The sequence below is a fragment of the Azolla caroliniana genome, unplaced genomic scaffold (genome assembly GCF_043228905.1).
Source record: "Azolla caroliniana isolate FFs.n. ecotype wild unplaced genomic scaffold, voAzoCaro1.0.p SCAF_20, whole genome shotgun sequence".
NCBI lineage: Eukaryota > Viridiplantae > Streptophyta > Polypodiopsida > Salviniales > Salviniaceae > Azolla > Azolla caroliniana.
The window spans coordinates 1,692,487-1,704,785 of NW_028230455.1; the positions used below are offsets into that span (position 1 = coordinate 1,692,487).

The window sequence follows — 12,299 nt, forward strand, 5'->3', positions numbered from 1 at the left end:
TTTGCATGAATTCCTCTCACAACCACAATGTGCACTCTCGATTGCAACATTCATTGGTAAAGTTCTTGAACATCGAGAGTCACTACTCACTTTCACACATATCACGTGAAATGTAATATTTTTGGTCTTATAGGTCATATTTGACCTCCGAAGATGATAATATAATCTATCTATCTATCTCTCATTAGAAAATTCTTTCAATGCCAAACTAATAACCACCAATGCTAGTGCCCAATCATTTGGTAAAGCTTTGTAAAGTGAGTGGATTCGCCATTGTTTTGATTATCACCAATTTATTAACATTCGAATTGTTTACGCATAATTAAATGATTAGCCAATATATACAATTTGAGTGCATTTAACTATTTGTTGAGAATGCAGAGTAAGAGCATGTTGAAGTGGTATGCACTTTGTATGCTATGTACTAGCTCTATTTTAATGTCGACAATAACATGGAAAGCAAATTTGGATCACAATAATGTCAAACTATCAAAAAATAAAGGTTATCGAAATGACTACACCGTCACTCATAAGTTGTAATGGAATAATAAAAAAATGTTTAACTTCCTTGACCAGAGAGTCCCACTCTCTCTACTTGATGAATAAATCCATAAAAAACTATTCTCACTTTTGTTTGAATTTGCAGCATTCAATATTGTGTTTCCTTTTTCTAAGGCTTAGCATGAGATCCTTATGATTTACACCACCCTTTACAAGGGTACATGTTTAATATATTGTGACAATTCTCAATAAGTTTATTGTGATCCTCCGAACAAAGAGCAACTATCTATTCATAACATTAACTATGGGAATTACTATAGAAGCATATGCTTTGAATACTTGAGGAAACATGGTTATATTCACTCTCAAACTTCTTGTATAGAAAAGAAACTTGATCCGGTCATGACTTGTTATCACTCTTTAAAACTTGTGTGATAGGGAAGGCAAAGCTCAACAAAGGCATCATTAGCGTGAATAATTAATTGAGGATGTTAATATCTCCTACAAATATCCAATTAGATGTTACTACACCAATATCTCTAGTAGATGACCAAGACAACCTATCCAGTCTAGAACTCAAAGGGGAACAATGGGTGTGACCACATTATATGACATTGATATTTCCAAATAAATAACTACACTGATGTGCCCAACCTAGACTTCATTGGGGACCTCGATTGTGAATACACATTAAATGGAAGAATGAGCCTCTTTCCTTGATACTTCCACATTTCTTTTGTTATTATTTTAATTTCATTTTAACACTAAACCATTCATTGGAATCCACTTGACGAAGCGATCACGAAATTTCAATGGGAATTTGATTTGGATTTTTTAGATTTTTATTCGAAAAGTAACTTGGCACAATTCATTACTACCAACCTCCATGAATCAAGTTAATAACTCTTACGAAATGCTTTCCTATGTGAGTTGAGCTCCAACTAATGTATCATATTGTCCCTTGTATGTATCGTCTATATTAAATTGACGAGCACATTTCAACTCCATGAATGCAAAATGTTACTTATCCTGTTATAGCAATAAGAAAAAGGAAATCATTATAAATTTCATATGAAGCATTATTTTGGTTTAGTTGCTTATTTTCTTTCCGGGTCATAATGTGCACAATTAATTGTAATGTCCACTAGGAAATGCTTGAGCATTGAGAATCATGTATCAATGCCACACATACTACATGAACATGTTGCACTTAGGACCCATATGCATAAAATAATATCTATTTTTAATCCAAACCTCCATCGCCAAAAAACGACTTCCTCTCAAAGTCATTTGCAAAAATAAATCATATTATTATAAAATTTGTCAATCCTAACATCGTTCATTCAGTAAATGATTTATCATTTATCCTACACTCTCAATATGGAGCCTATTCCAACACTCTTCAACCCACATTCCCACTTCATCATTCTTCCAAAACTCTCATACCCACAAAATGCCACTTTGGTGTGACATAATAAAAAATTCTACTAATGTTCGCGAAATTCCAACCAAGGTTTCGAAAAGAGATGATAAAGAAAGTGAAAGGGTTGAACTTCAATCAAAGACCGGAGTGTTAGATGTTTGGCTTCACATCACAAATGTTGCATGTTTGATCAATATATCCGCATTAAGCTATGCAAGAAGGGGTGTTTAGGTGTAGAGTGTATGCCAAGACATATAATGGTAAATGTGCAAAACTTCTCTTGATGGCATATTTTCACATGACTCTAAATCACATCAATTATCTATTGCAAAAGAATATATCGTCCCCTACATACATGTCTGTATCTCCAACAACTAGAGGAAACACACAATTTTGTAAACTTGCTTCAATTTTATCTAGGATAAGTTCTTCCATTTCTTAGAAGATTGGAATTTGGATTACCATTATAGAGAACTACCCTTTTGATGGAGTGCAAACTTTAAGATACGAAAGCGATGGATTGATTTTTTTAGCTCATGGAACTGGGATTTGACATGGTTGTGAAACTCGTAATATAAAGGGAAATTCAAAAAAATCAAGGAATAATAGATAGTAAACTTTTTATATTGGTTAGGTGGCAAGCTATAAATTTGTATTTTATCCGATTTTATGTTAAGCATTCAATGTAGAAGATAGATGGATATGTCTCTTAATACGACACTACAATTTATTGATATATGACACCCTTCTAAGACCATTCCAGCAAAAAACAATCTATTGATATGCAATACAACCTTCTAGAATAGTCATAACTCAGACGTTTGCATGCATGACCTTATGGGTTTATCAACTATAAGCCAATGCTGAACAAATCCAAGTTTAATGTAGCTACACGTACATTTTGACTGAAGCCAACGATGCGGTTTATCTAGAATGGTTGGATATGAGATTACGTTGATGTGGTGGCACAAATGTTTGTGTTGAGAAACCATGGGACAATGTGGAATAAATGTAAAAAAAGGCAAAAAAACCACAAAGCATGAGTAATAAAATGCATGGTTAGTCAACAATAATATATTTAGAGATCACATGGTACATTATTTGTTTTCATTCGTTCCTTGTAAAAGTTTTTAGTATAAGTTACTTGAACACCAAAAATACTCCCTACTTGCTTTGAGAAACCATTTTGTCTTCACATGTCCACATACTCATCGTAAACCTGTCTGGTGCTAAAAGCAATGCACATGCCGAAAGTTTGCAATGCTTGATTGGGCCTAAATGGACAAAACTGGGGATTTAATTAATGCTATTTAACATTCCAAATTTGCAAATATTGGGCAAAAAATTAATTTGAAACCGAATGTGACTTTTTAGTACTTGGAAGTTAGTAATCCAAATGACTTGATATTAAATTCTACTTCGCGAGTCGCATGTCTACCAAACCCCCACTCTCTCTAGATTTTGCTCCTTAGTTTCAGGTTCAAACCAAATCGTGCATTTCATGTTCGTGATCCGACGCGGGTTTCTATCTTTTGTCTGTACAACATCAACATGGGAAATGTATTCCCGACATCATGTAAAACTCTCTTCTTGAGCAACAACTCATTGAAGACTTCCATTTGCTCTTCACTGATGAGGTGTTATGAATTTCAAGACATGTTTGATGCACATGGAAGAAGAAGGTGCAGTGTGTCAAACATGTCATAAAAGTTATAACTCATGGGACACTTCAATCTACGACAAATGTTAGGTTTTCTTGTCAATGCTTGCCCATCAATTACATTATGATCTATTTTGATATAAAGAAGGCACTCCATGTGGAAAGCAAACTCATTCAATACATATCTATGGTTTGTGACAAGGATACTTAGTGAACATGGTGGTACAGATTCCATAAAAGTTTCTAACAACCAAACAATGCATGTGTCAATACGGTTCCAACTAGCGTTATCACAACCAAATGCAAATTTATGTTGAAAAGGCACGTTAAAAGCTAGATATGCTTCATATGAAAAGGTGGACCGATAATCGAGCTAGCACAAAATCACTTGTTGCACAAAACTAGGGTGAACGTTAGATGACAGTTTGGACGTAAAAAACGTGAAAACAAATGTGTAGCGGGTTGCTGCAAAGTCGTTTGGATGAAAAGAACACTCAAGCAAACAAGCAAGAAAGATCCCATGAGGATCAAGCCCCGCAAGGCCTAGGAACACAAACAAACACACACAAAAAGTGCACCTCTTTCCTCCACGCTTTTCCGTTGCCTCATGATTCAGAGGTTGTTAAGCCTCATGCCTATTCGGGCATTGGGAATCGTTCGACGTAGACGTGGATGATGCCAGAGGTTGCACCCAAGCCCAAGCCAAGGCACCATAGAAGCTCGTGGGCTCATTAACGTAGTTGTGTGTGTGGGTGTCCTTACGACACACACACACACATGCACGCACATGACACACAACCCACACACACGACCCCGACATGTAGACACAAACACACCCACACCCACACACAGAGACAAACACAAACACAAACACAAACACAAACACAAACACAAACACAAACATAGACATAAACACAAACACAAACAAACACAAACACAGACGTAGACACAAACATAGACATAGACACAGACATAGACATAGACATAAACACAGACACAGACATAAACACAGACATAGACATAAACACAGACACAAACACGAGCACAGGGACAGAGACATAGACATAGACACATACACAGAGCTTGTGGCCGATGGGTTAACTATTGGAGGAGCTTGTGGACAATCACATTCCACGCATGGTGGTGCCGACCGAGCACAACACATTGGTCTTGCCAGGCCAGTGGCCAGGCCACAGGAACCCAAGTCAAGATTAGTGGTGGGTAGTGGTACTATTGCTAAGTACATATTGGGTGGTATGTAGTTGATAGATGGGTGTAAGTATGTAATGCTTCCTCAAGATCTTTTCTTCTCTCTCTTCTCTCTCTCTCTCTCTCTCTCTCTCTCTCTTTGACGCTTCCACCACTTGCTGCTCTGCACCCAAACCAACCCTAACCCTAACCCTAACCCTAACACCTCCCTACCTCCTCTTGTATCCCCCCCCCCCCCCCCTCCTCCTCCCATCTGAATTTCACCTTCTCTGCACCCCCTCCCCACCCAAAAAGAAACCCTCACAGAAGCAGGCTCCGAATTCTGACTGCCCATATCAAATCGGAAGACCTCTAGCGCGCTCCGGTGAATCGATCGGCGGGCTCAATCCAAATCGTGGACTCGGGAAAGGACCCTTTGTTATCTGTTTCCCGTTCAAGCACAGCCTGTGAAGGAAGGGGTCTGTAACTTCAAGAAGAACAAGAACAAGAGAGAAGAAGGGGGGGACAGAAGAATCGTCGATAGGAAGGAAGAAAAGAACAGAAAAAGGAAGAGGTAATGTATCCAGAAGTGAAAGGCGATCAACCGTCTTCATCATCCGAGACAATGTTTCATCATCTGATGCCACAGGAGGACCAGACTGCAAGCTTCCATGATCCGATTGCTTTGGAACCGATCAATCCCTTCGAAAAGCTTCACGATTCGCTCGTATTGAACATACTGAACATGGTCTCCGACATAAAATCTCTGGGAAGATGCGCTCTGGTATCCAAGAGGCTCTCTTCCCTCATCCCCATGGTAGAAACTGTCACTGTAAAAGTCGATTGTGTGATTAAAACAGGGGAAGAAGAAGAAGAAGAAGAAGAAGGGGATAACAGTGTCTCTAGAAGAGGAAGTGGTATTCTGAGCCATTTGTGTAGATTAGTTGTCGGAAGCTTAGCCAAGCCTTTGCAAGTTCTTCTGCATATGCTAGAGCCGAAGAAGGAGGTGTTAGGCCCGACTACCCATCATTCTCCTGTCGAGGTTCTGAAGAATTTCAAGGCGATCCGCAGGCTAAGGATCGAGCTCCCCGGGGGAGAACTCGGGGTCGAAAACGGAGTTTTATTGAAATGGAGAGCCGAATTCGGAAGCACTCTCGAGAGTTGCGTGATCTTAGGCACCTCGGGACTCGTGAAGCCGGGAAATGTAGGGGTGAGAAAAGCACCCAAGTTCGAGTTTACAAGGCCGTGGTTCTTACAAAATCGAGGCGAAGATATAAGCCTTAGAGAATTAGTGGTTGGAGAAGGGGCTAATAATGCCAATAACAATCCTAGTGATAATGATGCAATGATTTTGCAAGGGCAAGATGATAATGGTAGCATTCCGGAGTCATTTTACACCAATGGAGGCCTCAAGCTTCGGGTTGTGTGGACCATAAGCTCACTAATCGCGGCCTCGGCTCGGCATTATCTCCTTCAGCAGATCATTTGTGAGCACCCAACACTGCAAGGTTTGATTGTGACCGATGCCGATGGGCAAGGGATGCTATGTATGGGAAAAGCGCAACTAGAAGAGTTTAGGGTTAAGCCATTGGCTCCCTCGGCTTCTTGGGACCGAACCCAAGTACCCGCATTGAGTATGAAGCTTTGGTATGCTCCTTACATTGAGCTTCCTGGGGGGACTGGAATGGAAGGAGCCACTTTGATTGCGATAAAACCTAGCAATCATCCTGCTCAACAACCTCCTCGAGACTTGGATGGGTTTGTTTTCGGTGCTTTCGAAGAGCCTTTCAAGAGCGCAGTTACATTGCTCGCAAAGAGGGGGACGTACCTTCTCGAAATGAACTCTTTTTAATGCCCGTTTTTCGCACCGTTTTTTCAGGTGATGGATCAGATGGAGCTAATCAACTATGTGACTAACTATAGCTTGGTTTTTCTTTCATAATCTGGATGATGAGGAGTCCTTGTGAGTGCTCATTGTTAGAACCCTATCGAGTTTGGCCATAGAATGAATTCTCATTTTTGTTTGGGGTAGTGTACTGCTAGTGGAAAAGCAAGATGAAGGTCCTTTAGTAGTTTTAACGTAGTGTGGATTGCGAATCTGAATGCTCGCCATGAAACCTCATCCAAAACTTGCCTGAGCAAGTCTTCATGTATGTATATTTTTCTCTTTGGATTGTTTCTTACCAGAAAGAAAGAAACTCCTCCTTTCTTTTGGTGTAAGTGGTTTGCAAGTTGTGAATGTAATATATACATGTAAAATGTGTGCAAAATCCACTCGGTTACATTTTTTTAAAATGGTATGGCATGTTCTTCAAGTGTGGATAACTTCCCAAAGAGATTTGCATACCAATAGTATATGGAAAAAACAAGGTATGTCTTGATAGATTGAAGATACGAAATTTGCATTTGATATGCACCCCTTGTCAATCCTCATCAAAGGTTTGTGGGTTTTCTGGTTGTAATGTTTTATGGTATATTGTTTGGTCGGAAAAATGTTCATCCAAGGTGATCAACAGGGCAAGACGATAAATCCCCACATTGACCCTCAAAAGTGTTGTAATTCTAAGTGGATACAAGATGATGAACATGAAAAAACTAGCTCTAGGCTGATCAAAGATGTGGAAAAAGAGATTTTCTAATTGGGTGTGGTGGCTGGTTAAAAATAATCATGCTCTCGATGCCTACATTCCGCACTATAGTATTTGATGAAACACCTAGTATTTTGACAATCCTTAATAGGAAAATATGCTAGAGGACTCACTTCTTTACTCAAGCTTGTCACATCTATATTTTGATTTTGAATGGCGTGTCATGTATTTGATGTTGTCATGGATTATTCAAATTCTACATTTGTATAGACATATGGTATTATTATACATATATACATGCAAAGGAGTATAGCATGTGTTTGTTAGGATGGGCCATACAGTATGTGGGCTACCTAACCATGGATTGTGCCCTTGACGTCTCAATGGTGGTCAAAAAGTAATCTCTTACCGTGGAATTGTTCGTTTATCCCCGTGTTTTCCTCTCCTTCTAAATTTGATACAGTTATAGCCAAGTGAGAAGCCTTATTTTTAGTAAACCATACACATGACCTTTGTGGTCTCCGCATTATAAACATTATGGTTGAGCTACATTCATTGGGTCTCTCTTGAGTGCAAGGACTAAAAAGAATGGTAAGAGGGACGAACTAAAAAACCATCTTCTTCTCTCAATGAGGAAGTTGCACTCACTTTTATATGCTATTAGATTCCATCCCTTTGTCCTCATTAGCACCATCGATCACCTTTGGATTCCATCCCCATGAGCACATCGGAGACGCGTGGAAGAACTTGAGAAGTATCAGGTGAATATTGCAATTTCTCAAATCTATGAGAATGTGATATTTTGTGCACGTAGAGGAGATAGAATTCTAGATTTTCTCACTAGCATTATTGGTGTCAAACAAAGATGCCAACTCTCTTTGGTATTGCGCATTGATGAGTTGGAACAAATGGTTGATGAGTTTGTAAAAACAAGAAGGAATTGAAGAAGTTGCCACACGAGAAGGTATTAATCAAACCTTTGTTATACATTATTACATAGGTGATGTGTGCTTTTCACAAATACTTTAGAGAATGCCAAAAGCTTCTAAAAGTGTATAGGAAAACTTTTGCATCCATATTAAGTTGAATGTTAGTATCTTATTTTTTCCAATGCTAATGGATCACAACTCAGAGATATGTGTAGGCTCACTTTCACACATTATATCATATATATGTAATGCACCAAACTAAAACCATTTTCTTCTCTTAACAAGGAAATTGTATTGACTTATACATGTGCACATTTTGCCTTCCAAGTTTATGAGACCAAGTGTCACATTTGGATACAAATTTACAATGCACCACCTTCAACCACACGCGAGGTTGATTTCAATACGTTGTTTCTCCAATCCAATCTCTACACTCATTTCTCTCACAATCAAATTGTGGATTTATTAGTATTAAGAAAAGATTTCCAAAAAGATTTCACTCTTTTTTTTTTCCAAAAAGATTTCCTTCATTAGTATTAAGAAAAAAACGTCGGAAGGCTACAAAATGTACATTTAGAGAGTGTTATATACAAAAAGGATAATCAGGGGAAGGGCTAGGGGTGATGATATTTCCATATTGGTCCTTGAGAGGAGACCGTGAATAGAGGCAACTTCCTCCATAACTGCAATAATTTTTTCCTTTTCTTAAGAACAACCTCTGAAGAACTCGACATATTGTCATATTGCCCACGCACTACCGCCAATAAGCTATCCCATAATTTTGGCAATATATCTGAGAGGAGGGGAATTATGGAATCATATTGTCTTTTACACCGATACTTCCATAAGGTCCATAATGTAACCATGGATACTGTTTTCCATACATGGGTTGCACGCATTTGCTTTCGAGGTTGCTGAAAAGGGGAGACAGATATTAGATGCATGTTGATGACTATCTTAGCCTCTAGAGCATCAGTTGCCTCATACAATAAGAGACTGGAATGGAGAACCCCCCATACCGTTGATCCCCAAGTGAAGAGGCAACTTGCATTAATTGTCAAGAATAAAGAAAGAACTTTATTCCATAGTATGAACCATACGTACCATATGTGCATTCGCATCCACGAATGTTTCAATCATTCGCGTAAGGAAAACACCCTCAAAGAATGATAAATACCATAATTTTGGATTAACTATTTATGATGAGGTAAATAAACCTAAAAAATGGAAACAAAACATTTAAAAAATAGGAAAAAAACACAAGAATGTTTGAATAACATTCGCATTCGTTTTCCAACGTAGGAAAACGAATGTTATGCCAGGCGAACACGAATTTTACGTACTATGCTTTATTCCATACCTGTTGGGCTAGTGAACAGGACCAGAGAGCATGCTTGGTAGTTTCTTGCAAGTCACCGCAATTACTACATTGTCTAAGAATGGGTGCCACGTTTCCTTTCAAAGACTGACCTACTGGTAGTGCTGCATGTAGTAAAAGCCATCTGAAGAGAGTGTATTTTGTTGGTTCCCTAAAAGACCAAATCCATTTCTAATAAGCCTTCAAATGATTGCTTGAAACACCCCACTTTTTCCAGTGCTTTTGAGCCGCAGGAGTTGGAATATTCTTAGACATGAGTAAGGTTCTACCAAATTTCACAGTATACTGAAAGAACAAAACTTTGTGCATTGGATCCATCATGGGACTATTCCAAAACCATCCCCTTGGGTCCCACATTAGCCTATTAACTTGTTGTCGTGCATATAACCAAAGCATATCCCACAAATGGGCTATTGATGGTTGTGGATCAAGAGCCATTTCGTACCAGTTTTGGCAATCACCCTAACTGGAACAACGTGTAGGTTTTGTAACAAATTGTGAACAGCAATTTGAGAAATGTAACTCCAAATCTAACAAGCCATCAGACATTGTATAAAACAATGAGTATTATCTTCCATTTGAACCATGCAAAAGAAGCAATTGCCCGTCGTTAGTCCACGACACTTTAGAGCTAATCCCAAAAACAAAACCCCAATCCAAACTCTCCAAATGGCAATTTAGAATGCCGCATACGTTTTAAAATCTACCACTATCCATGATCAGAGTTACATATTTTCCATTCTTCTTCAACCTTAGATGATAGCCATCTAAGACACTCAACGGAGCAATGATCTTTCTCTTTCTCTCTCATATTATTGTAATCAATTGTCTCATAGGCCAATTTTTCTCTTAGAAGACGTCAATATATCTTTCTTTTTCTCTCCATAATGGAATTATGATCTAAGCAATTAGCCTATTCCATTGCCAATCCACAAACATAAGATGCTTTTCTCATGCATGTATGTGTTGACAATTATGCACACATATTTATATTTTCTTAATATAAAGATTGCACGTCTTCCTCACTATATAATAGTTGCAAGATGGTTACACTACCAACTAATGATTGTTAAAGCATGGCTAATCTAGTTCACGGGCATCAGTAACCTACAAAGTGTTGGGGTTTTTCACCTTGTGAGCATTTTGTGGCAAACGTGATACTTGTAAGAGACATAATGAAATAATGATCATATATAACTATGTTATTACAGAATATTGATAAAATATCATTAAATTTTAACTAGTGTACATAGATGAAAATGAGTTCCAAGATATTTGAAGGGCAATAGATTAGAGAAAGGAGAAGGGTTTTAGAGTGTTGAAAAGGGGTTGGCCAAGATATAAAAACAGTTAAGGGTTTTGGGTTTTGGAGATATGAAGATCATTGGTGACAAAATTGTGGAACAAATTGATGAGTTATTGGTGGCAAATATGGTAAAAGCCGAGCAAAGTGATTTTCAATTGTGACACATATTTGTCTTTAAATCAACAGAAGTTAATTTACATGAGTATGAATGGATTGCAAGAAGCGTTGTGGAACTCCAAGGCAAGGTTCACCTCATTTGCCATTTGTTGCAAGAACTGAGACCTTTTCCCTAAAAAGCCTCAATTTTCAAAGTTTTCAACAAAAGCATCTTTCTTATTGGCCGAGGGAGAATTATTTATGTATATTCCAAATTCTTATAAGGCCCAAGTTCGTCCACCATTTTCCTAAAATTGAGGGAGGTATCATGATAGAGATGTTTCACCTAATTTCCCAAACACACAAACCTCGTCAAGTAGACATTCATTGTGTTGACATTGTAGGCGTCACTTATCAAATATTGCTAGCCACATCAATCCCTCAATTATTTCTTATGGCTAGATGTCTTGGAGAAAATCAAGCCACATGACACATTGTTGAACAACATATCTCATACCTAGTCCTTCCAAATTGACAATGGACGCTAGTAGACTTGTTCTAGGCAACTTTATTGACCTTCACAATCCCAATTATGTAAAGACATTGCTCATGAGGTGTCTTTTTCCTTATGTCATGTCTCTCAAACATTCATTGGTTATGTAACTATCCCATTACTTGTGAATGAATCGTTGTTGACAATAAAAGGAAGCCATGTGATAACATATTATGCTTAGACTCATTGTCTAAATAAAATCATTGTCCATATCAACAAAACCAATATTGAAAACAACAAGGAATCCCTTAGGCATATGATTTATCGGCCAAGCATCATTCGTTGAAGCTCTTTTCAAACCCTTGGTTTGCTATCATTTGCATTTCAAAATGTGGAAGTATTTGCAAATGTTAAAGATGTAAAGTCATATTTTTAGAAGAGAATAGACAAGATGCATGATCAGGAACTAAAATGATGAAGAGCTTTGGTAAAGGACAAAATATCAAATTGTATGATCAATAATTAAAATTATAAATGTTCACGGTATAACAATCATACATATTAGGACACAATGATCTCAAATCTAAATGCTCACCATCTGTGATCTCGCATGTTGGACCACACTAATTTCAAGATATGCCCACCAGAAACTGGGTGAAGGAATGTTGAGCAATATATGTGGCAGAGATTTCAGTGATAAAGGCCAAAAAACTTGAACCCAATGTTGTTGAGATTGT

The 12,299-nt window shown here is 38.0% G+C and overlaps 1 pseudogene; it reads left to right on the forward strand.

The window, feature by feature from the left end:
• The first annotated feature begins 5,334 nt into the window (after nucleotides 1-5,334).
• On the forward strand, nucleotides 5,335-7,046 carry LOC147850763 (F-box protein At5g46170 pseudogene; annotated as a pseudogene).
• Nucleotides 7,047-12,299: the final 5,253 nt, after the last annotated feature.